This window comes from Pogona vitticeps, chromosome 3, assembly GCF_051106095.1.
Source record: "Pogona vitticeps strain Pit_001003342236 chromosome 3, PviZW2.1, whole genome shotgun sequence".
Taxonomy (NCBI): Eukaryota; Metazoa; Chordata; class Lepidosauria; order Squamata; family Agamidae; genus Pogona; species Pogona vitticeps.
Window position 1 is genome coordinate 132,473,238 of NC_135785.1, and position 12,406 is coordinate 132,485,643.

Genomic DNA, 12,406 nt, shown 5'->3' on the forward strand with positions numbered 1-12,406 from the left:
TAAGTTAATTTTTCTCTGCTCTTCCTTCTTTTTTCTCTTTTCTCTTTCTCTTTCTCTTTCCCCCTCCCTCCTTTGATATGGAATGGAAGGCCTGCCCTCCCAGCAAGGGCCCCCAAAACATTTCTGTGATCACAGGTAGAGGGAGATATGGCGTTGGCACAGTCCCTACTCATGTCAGAAGAACAATGAACAGATGCTTGAAGGCTGTTCATTGTTCTGAGACTGTGACCAACCCTCAGTATCGAAGTAGCCAGACCAGCCTGTCCTCCACTCTAAACCTGATACTGTTGAATGCCAGGTCTGTATCTAATAAGACCCAGGTGATTTACAACCTTATCCTGGAGGAAGATGCAGACCTGGCATGCAGAACCGAAACATGGATTGGCGGAGAGGGGGGTCCTCCCCTAGCACTTATTTGTCTGCCCGGTTATGCTGTCCAACACCAGGGTAGACTGAAGGGGCAGGGGGCGTAGCCATTATATACAAAAACAGATTAGAGGTGGCTAGGGGCTCTGCAGTGGTAAAGCCGGGTCTAGAGGCTCTCCAAGTGTCGATTGGGGCCAGGGATGGTATTGGGATCTTGCTGGGTTACCATGCTCCCTGTGACCCAGCCATTTCCCTACTGGAGCTGGTGGACTTTGTCTCCATGGCACTGTTGAGATCCCCAAAGGTATTGGTTTTGGGTGATTTCAATGTGCATGCAGGGGCAAAGACTTCCAGGCCAGCTCTTGAGTTCCTGGAAACCATGGCTTCCTTGAACATGTCTCAACATGTCAACGGCCCCACCGACGTGGATGGTCACACGCGTGACCTGATTTTTTCCGCCAGTTGGAGTGAGTGTGGTCTGATGGTGACTGACCTTGAGTCGGTACCCTAGTCGTGGTCAGATCACCACCTAATAAAATGCACCCTCCTAATGGCTCTCCCCCCTCACAGGGAGCAGGGACCTATTTCTATGGTCCGCCCTCGAAGGCTACTGGACCCTGTTGGATTCCAGGATGCCATGACAGGTGATACGGCTGTCCTGGCTGGTGCTTCTGTTGAGGCACTGGTTGACGGCTGGTTCACTGCTGCCACCAGGGCTGTAGACATGATCATGCCTAAACGCCCTCTACTACGCAGAGCTCGGGCTGCTCCCTGGTTTAACCAGGAACTATGAGCAATTAAGCAGATTAGGAGAAGGCTAAAGCGCAAGTGGAGGAAGAACCCAAAGGATTATAACTGGATAGCTGTTAAGGTCATAACTAACCTTTACCTGGCCAAGGTAAAGGCTGCTGCTCGCACATACTGATGCCAGATACTGTGGACAAAGCGCTTGACCACTGTCGTGCCACCACCTCCTCCCTTGACCCTTGCCCGGCCTGGCTGCTTTGATCAGATAACAACAGAATGAGCCACTGCAATAATTAATGGATCTTTCCTTGAGGGCAGGGTTCCTCCTGCCCTCAAGGAGACACTCATTAGGCCCATAAGAAAGAAACCTAATTGGTGGCGGATGAAATGGGCAATTATAGGCTTGTTGCCAATGTTTCTTTCATGAGCAAAGTGGTGGAGAGGGTGGTGGCTGACCAGCTTCAGGCCCTTCTGGATGAAACAGATGCCCTGGATTCATTTGAGTCGGGCTTCAGGCCGCGCCATGTTACAGAAACGGCATTGGTCGCCCTCCATGATGACCTGTTGAGGGAGGCTGACAGGGGTAAAATATCTCTGTTGGTCCTCCTCAACATCTTGGCAGCCTTTGATACCGTTGACCACAGTATCCTCCTGGGGAGGCTCTTTGAGTTGGGAATTGGTGGCCTGCCGCTTGCCTGGCTCTGTTCCTTCTTGGGGGACCGTCCCCAGAGAATACAGCTTGGGGAGAGTGTCTCGGCCCCGTGGAGTCTCAACTGGGTTCCACAAGGGTCAATTATCTCCCCAATGCTGTTTAACATCTATATGAGGCAGCTGGGTGGGGTCATCAGGGGTTGTGGGTCATCGTGTCATCAGTACACTGATGACACTCAGCTCTACATCTCCTTTCCACCTACTGCAGGAGATGCCGTCCTGTCCCTTCAGAGTTGCCTGGGGGCTGTACTGCAATGGATGCAGGAAAATGGGCTGAGGCTGAAGCTGGACAATATGGAGGTTCTGAGGGTGGGTGCCCCCACTGTTGGTGGCTTGGGTGACTCTCTCATTTGGGGGTTCACCCTTGCCACAAAGAGTGGGGTCTGCAGCCTGGGGATACATCTGGACCCGGCGCTCACCATGGAAACTCAGGTGGCGTCTGTCATGAATTTGATTATGAAAAGTGTAAAAGTAGAATAGAGATGGATTTTGTTTCATAACTGCAATGAAACAACTAGAAGCTGACTAATGTCCAGGTGTTAATTAGGAAGAAAAAATTGTACAAGGTCAGTTCTTTTTCCAGCTGAAGAAAAAAAAAGTAAAGAAGAACAAGTTGACCCTTATCAAAACTCCAACAAACACGGACACAAAGGCTTAATTTAAGAAAGATGGGCGAAGAGAGACAAGGAGAGAGGACGGAGAAGAGATGGAAGGGAGAGAGACAACACACCGAGAGATATGCAGCCGACAGGACTTTATTTTGAGATTGCGTAAGAATGCTTATTTAAGATATAGTTAGACAGTTCATTATTTTCACTTTATAGAGGAAATGACTGGTGGCTAAGGCTGGGGGTTATTTTGGAAATAATTTGGAAATACTGAATGACATTAAAATGAGCTTGTTGAAATGATATCTTTTGTAATAAAATATAAAAAGACAAATTGTCTGTAAGCTGTCTCCTTGTTTAGACTAAGCTACTGTAGTAAATTGAATATTTTGGAACTAGGATTGTTTTGATCTGGCCACATTACGCTACCATATTAGGGTCCTAAATTAATGAAAGGAAGATTAGATCTTCCAGAGCTCCTAGACATTGTTTATTTAAAATCGGGACAGACTTGGGCGAAAGGGTGAGAAGTCGCCTAGAGCAAAGTTACAGGACCCGATTTTGCTTGAGATAGGGACGGATCATTCCTGGATCCCTCTCTGTCCCGTGTAAGGGCCGTTCTAAGGAACGCTTTTACGACAGCGTCGGTGGTCCATTCCGCCTTTTTCCATCTTTGGCGGATAGCCCAGCTGCAACCCTATCTTGATACGGGGGCGCTCACTACCTTGGTTCATGCGCTCATAATCTCCAGATTAGACCACTTCAATGCGCTCTACCTGGGCCTACCTTTGAGGTTGACGCGGAAACTCCAAGTGGTGCAGAATGCGGCAGCCAGACTCCTTATTGGAGCGAGAAAATTCCACCATATTTCTCCTATTCTGGCCGCGATGCACTGGCTACCTATTTGTTTCCATGCTGACTTCAAAGTTATGATGCTTAAGTACAAAGCCCTAAACGGTTTAGGACGTCGATACTTGGCGGAATGCCTACTCCCACCAAGTTCTACCCGTGTCACTCGGGTGAGTCAGGAGGTGAGGCTGAGGAGCCTGATGCCAAGGGAGGCCCGGAAGGAAAAAACAAGAAACCAGGCCTTCTCGGCGGTGGCTCCTCACCTCTGGAACAACCTACCTCCGGATATTTGTGCGGCCCCCTCGCTGGGTATCTTTAAAAATCAACTAAAACATGGATGTTTCAGCAGGCCTTTCCTCCAGTTAATCCCTGATGATGTTCTTTTCATTTCCTCCCTTTTCTTATCATCTGCCTTCCATCTTGTTGAATTTATGTATTATGTAATAATTCTTTTGTATTTATCTGATTATTTTATGTTGTAAGCCGCCAAGAGTGGTCGTAATTGACCAGATAGGTGAGGTAATAAATAAATAAATAAATAAATAAATAAATAAATAAATAAATAAATAAATAAATAAATAAATAAATAAATAAATAACTCTGCATATGCTCCTGGACCTGGATACACACTCTGCACATGCCCCAGAGTTGGGGGGGTCAGGAAAGAAGGGGAGATAAAAGTGCCTCCTCTTTCCTGGCTTTAGGAGGAAGGAGGGACCAGCCCAACCCCTATTTCCCTGGCTTTGAACCACCACCACCCCAAATCCCAAAATAGCCTCCCCTCCAGCAGGCAAACAAGTGCACTCACTTCACTCCTGTTCAGGTTTCCATCCATCCATCCATCCATCCATCCATCCATCCATCCATCCATCCATCCATCCATCCATCCATCCATCCATCCATCCATCCATCCATCTCTCTCGCACCTTCCTGCCTTATTCAGCTCCAGGCAGAAGCAGCCATCCACAAACTGGGGATTGATTGCCCAGGGCTGCAGCCCTAAACAATCAAGCCACCTTATCTCCGATCTCTCTGAAAGAACTGGAGGATTTACACGGGCCGCAACCAAGGAAGTAACAGGGAGAGGTTCGGCTGCAGGGAGTGGGGAAGGGGTGGGGTGGGGGTGGAGATACAAAAGCCAGACATTTTGAAGATTTTTATTTTTGCCTGCCGGACGGAGGGCACGTCCTCCTTTTGCTGAATGTCTGGCAACCCTACTCACGGTGACATTTCAGGGAAGGCTGGTGTCTTCAAGGTCAGTGGTTTGGCCAATCTGCTCTGGGTTTTAGTTTAGACCTTGAAAGCCCTGTGTGAGATGCTAAGCTCCTTTTGACAAGAAGGTTCCCTACTTCGTATGGCTCTTGTAAAGTTCAGAATAAAACCCAGAGCCGGTTCACCGACATATTGACCTCTCGAACCCATCAACCTCCACTACGCCATTCAGTTGAGGCAAGAGCCTATATTCTTCTTTTGGCCGAGTCTCTCTCTGCATTTTCTCATCATCAAACTGCAGTGCCGTGTTGCTCGCTAGAATCTTGAAAGGAGACCACTGGTTCTTTCCAGGCCTCTCTCGGCGTTCGGCCCCTCAGCCGTCTTTCCTGGCTATGGCGAGTGACTCGAGTAGATCTAGGTGGGAGAAGGCATTCCGCTAGGTATCGAGGTCCTAAACCATTTAGGGCTTTATATGTCATTCATTAATACTTTGAAATTAATGAGGAAATTAATTAAATATATATGATATATAATCATTTAAGAAATAATTAATTAATTAATTTTGTGATTAATTATGTAGTTGCTGGCCTATCATTCAGCGGGCTCTCCTCAGGGCTCTAAAAACTACAGAGGAAGACAATACGCACAGTTCTTTGGAGGAAATGCCACCACTTGATTGTTTACAGCAGCAGTTCCTGGCCAGCAGTGGGGGGACTGGATCCGGTGCATCGAGAAGCCCGATGGCCACCTGGCGCCCACGACCGTTCACTTCAGGAGCTGCTGAAGTTTCCACCAGAAATGGCCATCTTCTTGAAACCACACGGGTGTATGCCACTCTGTGATTCTCACATACCTGGGGCAGGTGTTGGGCTTGCTGGAGCAGATCCTCCAAGCTGGACCAGATCCTGCCCCTGCCACAATTCTCTCTCCCCACTGTTCTGGGTGAGCAGACTCCTATCTTCACCCTTAAGCCATCCAGATCCGACCCCAATGTCCCAAACCTCTGCAAGAGCTCAGCCCTGTTCAGCTCCCGCCAGAGAACTGCAGCTGCAATCCATTTGCAACGGCTACATTGATATCACCCAACCATATTTCCTGCCCCAAGTCTGATAAGTGGATCCCCATCAGCCTGGTAGAGGTGTGACTCCTGAAAAGAAATGCCTGGGTGTTTTATCCAGTGACAAACACAGCATGCCGTCAGTCCAACAACATACCAATGCAAAGTTTTGCCTTGCAATATCTAATTATCCTTGGATCTCATGCCCCTTGCCACTCCTTCGTATCAAGGAGGTCTGACCACATGATATGGGCAGTTGGGCAGCGATCATGAATAACTTCCAGATCCACTTTAATGAAAATATCAGGTCCATCTTCTTAGTTGCCAACATGTCCCCTTTTCATCCTGTGGGTTTCAATGAGAGGGAAAGTCTCAGTGTCAATCATGGGGCTCTAGGGCCAGGAAGAGTGCATGTGTGTAACCAAGAAGGCTTTGGATTTGATGGATCGCAACAGCCTTCCTCTGACTTTGAATACCCCTGCGTTAGTCCATACTCATGGATCTGAATTAGGGTAGCTGCCTCTTTCCTTCCTGGCAGGATCCTCAGTTGTAATAGTCACATGGCGAGCAGCAAGAACCTGGCCTTCTTTCCCCCTCGTTTTAAACCTGGCCGCTCCAGGTTGTTAGGAAACATGTTCCATTCCTGTTTGACTAGAACTTGCCCAAATCCACAGATTTGTACATAAACACATTGGAAACAGCATGAGATTGAAGCACTTCAAACACAAGAGAAGGAGCAAGTGTCAGACTTGCCCATCTTTTGCACGACTGGAACACCCCCGGGTGCCAGAGCTCTCCAGTGGCAGCCAGTCAAGAGAGAAATTCTCTAGGGAACTTTCCTCGTTACCCACAGGATCCCCTCAGAAGACCATAGGAGTACATTCTATCTTCTCTCATTTTTACCACACGTTGTTCATTTTAATATGTGCATGGCACAAGAGACAGGAAAAGTAAAGAGAGAGAGAAAAAAGACTTTCTGTGTTTCCATTCAAAGTACAAGCTTTTAACATAACATTGAAAGGCTGGCAATTCATTAATTTGCTTTTGATCAATAGTGCTTTGGACAAGTGCTCATTATAGCTAGTTTAGGGACCTTTTATACACCAAGCTGCAACACTCACAGGAGCAGAAAGAGAACTAGGGATATTTTTGTGTTTGTGTGTGCTGAAAGGTATCCTTGTTACACTGCACATTTGGTGTAGGGTAGACTGGACTGCAAAGGGTCTGTTAAAGTAGAGGGGAGGAACGATGTGACATTTAACACACTCCTCCCTACCAAAAAGCAAACGCCCCTTGATCGATTCTTTCAGCAGAATGTGGTCACATAGCCGCTCTCCACTTCCCAACCATGGACAAGGGCTGGAAACCAGCCTTGGTGCCGGAGTGACTTGCTGCCCCTTTTCGCTGCTCCTGCCGCTCTCCTCTTCACCGCTAATCAGGAAGGCCCAGAGTCACTCACAGCTTCCCAGCCAAGGGTCCTCACCTGTCAGCTGTTCGTGTCCCTTCCTTGGCTGATTGTTGCAGCCGCTGGGAGTTCAGCAAAAGGTGGAAGAAATAAACATTGGAGCCACAGCAGTGGCAACACCAGCCCTCGAGGTGCAGCACTGTTGCGGTGCGGTGGGGTGCTGGTGCACAGCATTTGCCTCACCCTGAAAGGTTGCTGATGAGCCTTCACTGGCCTTCACGAACTGTCACACAACTACTTTTGAATCCCACTGAATTGTGCCAAACAGAAGACGTGCCCCAACAACATTTCAAAAAAGGTGTAGGACAGCTCTTAAAAGGGAACAAACAAAACCCACCCACCCCCATAAAATCCCCAGTCTGATACCTATCCAAAAGCAAAAGACAGAGATGAACATACACTAAAATTTTTCGCACCACATATAGTTCCAAACGAGCTTCATTTTAATTCCTGGGGGCTGTATCGGTTCACTCTGTAATACCAGGTTATACTGTGCATCCAGGCAGACTGGACACGGGGGGGGGGTTGCAATAGTCTACAGAGACTCTATACATGCCAGTAGGACCGTCTCCCTTTCGAGCCCGGGTCTAGAGTGCTTGCACATGACTGTGGGGCACAGGGATAGATCTGGAATGGTGCTGGTGTACCGTTATCCCCATGACCCAGCAGTATCCCTGCCAGAGGTGGCCAAATTCATTTCAGTTGCAATGTTGAGGTCACCCGGATTATTTATAGCTGGGGAATTTCAACATCCATGCTGAACTAGAACTATCTGGCCCATTCCTGGAGTTCATAGATGCCATGACGGCCATGAAGCGATCCTGACATGTCATCTGCCCTGCACGTTCAGCTGGTTACACTCTGGTGTTCTTGACGGCAAAGGTGGAGATTGACCTGAGGGTAGGCACTGTGAACTCCCGCCCTCTGTCACGGACAGATCACTTCCTACTCAGATTCAACCTGTCAGTCACAACCCCCCTCCCGGGGGGAGAACAGACCTGTGAAAATGGTCCTCCCTCACAGGCTTTTTGACCTGGAACTGTTCCAAGAGCCTCTGGGGGATGGGTTTCTGGCCAACTGGATAGACAACCCTGTCGAAGCTCAGGTCGATAGATGGTACCTGGAGATGACCCAGGTGGCTGACATGATCGCCCCCAAACGCCCTCTCTGCTCTAGAGCTCACACTGCTCCTTGGTATGAAGTTATCAAGGAGATGGGTAGAGAGAGAGCAGGTGGAGAAGAGATCAGTCGACATAAAATAGGGCTGCAGTCAAAACTACAGCCAAGAAATATGCTAATATCCTTAAAGAGGCAAGAAAGACTTTTAACATCCAGAGGATTGGTGAGGCTGTGAACCAACAAGCAGAATTATTCTGGGTTGCCCATGACCTTACCAGTTCTGGCCATTCAGGGCCTCATTTTGAGTTCACCAGTGATCAGTGTGCAGCCTTTTTTAGAACAAAAATTGAGGCAATTTGTGCTGATCTTGACTCTACCAGCAGTTTAGCTGATCCGGGGAGTGACCATTGCTGCTACATCTCCCATTGCCCAGTTAGTTCAATTTGACCCTGCAGTAAAGGAGGAAGCCTCCAGGGTGATGGCTAGCTGTAGACCCACCACCTAATCGTTGGATCATTGCCCGGTGTGGCTGATCAGAGCCACAAAGGAGGCTATGACTGATTGGTCGTGAACATTATTAATTCATCACTGATGGAGGGAATGCTTTGCTCTCGCTTAAAAGAAACCATCATCCAACCCATCATCAAACATCCCCAGTCAGTGTCGGGCAATCTTAACAATTTCCATCCGATACCATTCTTGGTCAAGGTGATAGAGAGGGTGGTGGCCAATCAGCTGCAGTCATACCTGGAGGAGCAGGACTGCCTTGACCCATTCCAGTCTGGATTCAGGCCACAATGGGCTACTGAGACGACATGGGTCACTCTGCAGGATGACCTTTTAAAGGAAGAGGCAGAGTGATGGGGCAGAGGCACCCTGTTGGTACTCCTAGATCTCTCAGTGGCTTTTGATAACATTAAGCACGGTATCCTCCTGGACAGGTTCTCCAAGGTTGGGATTGGGGGCTTAGCATTGAGCTGGCTCTGATCATTCCTCGAGGACCACGTCCAGAGAGTTCAGCAAGGGGAGGAGCTGTCATCACTTTCGCCCTTTTGGTGTGGGGTTCTTCAGGGATCAGCACTATCCCCGATGCTTTTTAACATCTCTATAGCTCTGTTAACACCTCTGCAGTGAATGCATTGGTTTCCCATCACGTTCTGGATTAGGTTCAAGGTTCTGACACTCACATACAAAGCCCTCCATGGTTTGGGCCCATGTTCTCTCCCCTCTCAAAGGCTGCAAACGATCTTGCTTTGTTTTGTGGTCAGTCTTCCAGACTTAAGCATGGGATTCCTTTCCAGCCTGTTATCTCAGCCAGGAAAGACCGTCTTGGCCACATCTCTCCCATCCTGATCTGCTTTCAGCTTTAAGGACAGCTTAATCTATAAAAACCTATCCCTGGACTTGTTGTCAACGCTAGACAGGGGGAAGATAATGCCCTTGTAACTTCCTTAACTCCTATGGCTGACCGATTACTTAGGGAACCACTCTATAGCTGTGTGGTGCTACTTTGGTTCCTGAATTTTCCCTTCCTTGTGGTTCTGAGATTTTGTTTTCTTATATTGAAGAGAGGTGCTGCTGTATGCTGTATTCAGGGAATTACTACTGGATGTTTGTTGCTTGTCTGGTCCCTCCTTTCGATTGCCAGTATTGAGCCAACAGAGCAGGGGTCCCCAATTCCCCCGGTCCATGGCCTGGTAACCGGGCTGTGGCTTTGTCAGGATCGGGCCGTGGAAACAGATCTCCTGCCCCCCCCTGCATGAACTCCCCCTCACGTGCACGCACACCCACTGCACACATGGCCCACCCACCCCCACAGGTGCCCCGTCCCCCCAAAGAGTCCACAGTTTGGAAAAGGTTAGGGATCACTGCAATAGAGGACATACTGTAGGTTGTCAGTTCATATACTGTAGAGAAATCTGGAATGTAGCTCAGTCATAATTGCCCCATCCAGATGTTCAGAAAAGGGTTAAACTGAATGCCTGAGGAAGGTGAGACTTCTAGCCCTTGTTGGTCTCCTTGCATCTGGAGTGACCGTCTAAAGAGGAAAGCTTTGGTCAACATGGGTAAATTGTCTTCCATGCCATGAAGAGAGGCGGCAGTGAGGACCTCTTCGCATATTCAGACGAATCCTTCCCTTGAAAATAGGAAATGCTGATATCTGATGGGTAAATGGTGCACATATACAGTAAGTATATATATAAGTATATATTTTCTGTTTTCTGCTGTTTAACTGTGCCTTATTTCTGGAGAACTCAACTCAGAACCTCTGACATTTCAGCAAGGTATTTAACTCTCTGAGCCATCTATCCTCCCCAAGTAATGTTCACCTGGAAACATGCTGTGTATTCTAGTGGTTTATTACAACTTTCTGCTGCAGAAGCTGGGACAGTAGATAGACTTGCAACGTAATGCACCGAGCCTCATGGCACAGTGGTTAAACTGCCGTACTGCAGCTAAAACTGTGCTCACGACCCAGGGTTCAATCCCAGGGAGCCGGCTCAAGGTTGACTCAGCCTTCTATCTTTCTGAGGTCGGTACTTTATTTATTTATTTATTTATTTATTTATTTATTTATTTATTTATTTATTTATTTATTTATTTATTTATTTATTTAATTTTTACCCCACCCCTCTAGACCATGTCTACTCGGGGCGGCTTACAAAATAAAACAAAACAGTATAAAAACATATAAAATCATAAAATTACAAATTTCAATTTAAAACAATTAATTTAAAGAGAGGATTACCAAGATGGAATAGCAAAGAAAAAAAAAAAGAGAGAGAAAGACTTAATTGACTGGAGGGGAGGCCTTCTTGAATAACCAAGTTTTTAACTGGCTTTTAAAAACACCCAGCGAGGGTGCCAGCCGAATTTCTGTTGGGAGGGCATTCCACAGCCGAGGAGCCACCGCCGAGAAGGCCCGGTTTCTTCTTTTCTCTTGGCGTCAGACCCCTCAGCCGCCCCTGCTGGCTATGTCGGGTGATTCGGGTAGATCTGGGTGGGAGAAGACGGTCTGCCAAATATTGAAGTCCCAAACCATTTAGGGCTTTATAAGTGATCATTAGCACTTTGAAGTCAACGCGGAAACGGATTGGCAACCAGTGCAAAGCAGCCAGCGTGGGGGAGATATGCTGGTGTTTTCTCACCCCACTATGGAGCCTGACTGCCGCGTTCTGGACCATCTGAAGTTTCCGCGTCAGCCTCAAAGGCAGCCCCACGTAGAGTGCATTACAATGGTCTAATCTCGAGATTACGAGCGCATGGACTAGAGTAGTCTGGGGGGCGGGGCAATGTGTAGCCTGCATAATTAACTTGTAAAGCACCCAGAGTGTGCTTGAAGCGCTATGGGGTGGTATATAAGCATCACACTTTGCTTTTTGCTAATGCAAAATTACATCTAATTGAGAACCACTATCCACACTGGAGTGGAAATGGTGGCCCTTTCTTGGCAGAGCACAGCCATGGTACCCTAGCCATAACACAGGTTCCCACAAAGTGAAGGAGTGCCTTCTGTTCACCGTTTTGCCCAGGAACAGGCCCAGATATACCCTGACAATGTCAATAAGAGCGGCATGCAGTGGTTTATTGAGATTCATGGCTAAGTCCACATGGACATCACCCACTCTGCTGGCTTTATAAATGTAAACAGCATCAAGAAAACCAGTGAGCAGCCGCACCTTGTGTATGACACAAAAGGATGCTTGGCTGTTCACCGAATCTCACCAAAAAAGGCAAAGTAAAAGATCTTCATGGGCACCAAGAGGGTCCCACACTTTCTTACTAACAATGGTGAGACCGTTTGCTATCTTGATGGTGTCATTAAGGTGAGGAACACTATTCGGAGACAGGCAAGATTGCAGACCTAATCATGTTTAACACAGGCAACTTGGGTGTGGCTACTTGGGTCATACTGATGTGACCATCAACTGCATCCCTGCTGCTTCCATATTGATGCCAATGGTAGCAGCTTTGCCAGTAGGCTGTCCAACATCTTTGTTATTGGTGAGAGTGAGAAGTCTTGAATCTCCCTTCCCCATGGAAAGGGCATCCATGTCCCCACTGCAGAAGAGAGAGAGAGAGAAGAAGAAGAAGAAGAAGAAGAAGAAGAAGAAGAAGAAGAAGAAGAAGAAGAAGAAGAAGAAGAAGAAGAAGAAGAAGAAGCTGGGCGCCTAATGGAACAGGGATGGAGTCCTCTAGAATGCTTGGGCATTTGGTCAGAACCCTGTTTGTCTTCAGGTAAGGAAAAGATGAGATTCCCAGGGTGGTGTA

At 47.7% G+C, this 12,406-nt stretch overlaps 1 pseudogene; it reads left to right on the forward strand.

Annotated features, from left to right (window-relative positions):
- The first annotated feature begins 11,423 nt into the window (after positions 1–11,423).
- Positions 11,424–12,406, forward strand: part of LOC140702273 (small ribosomal subunit protein eS4, X isoform-like) — a 30,147-nt pseudogene continuing 29,164 nt past the window's right edge.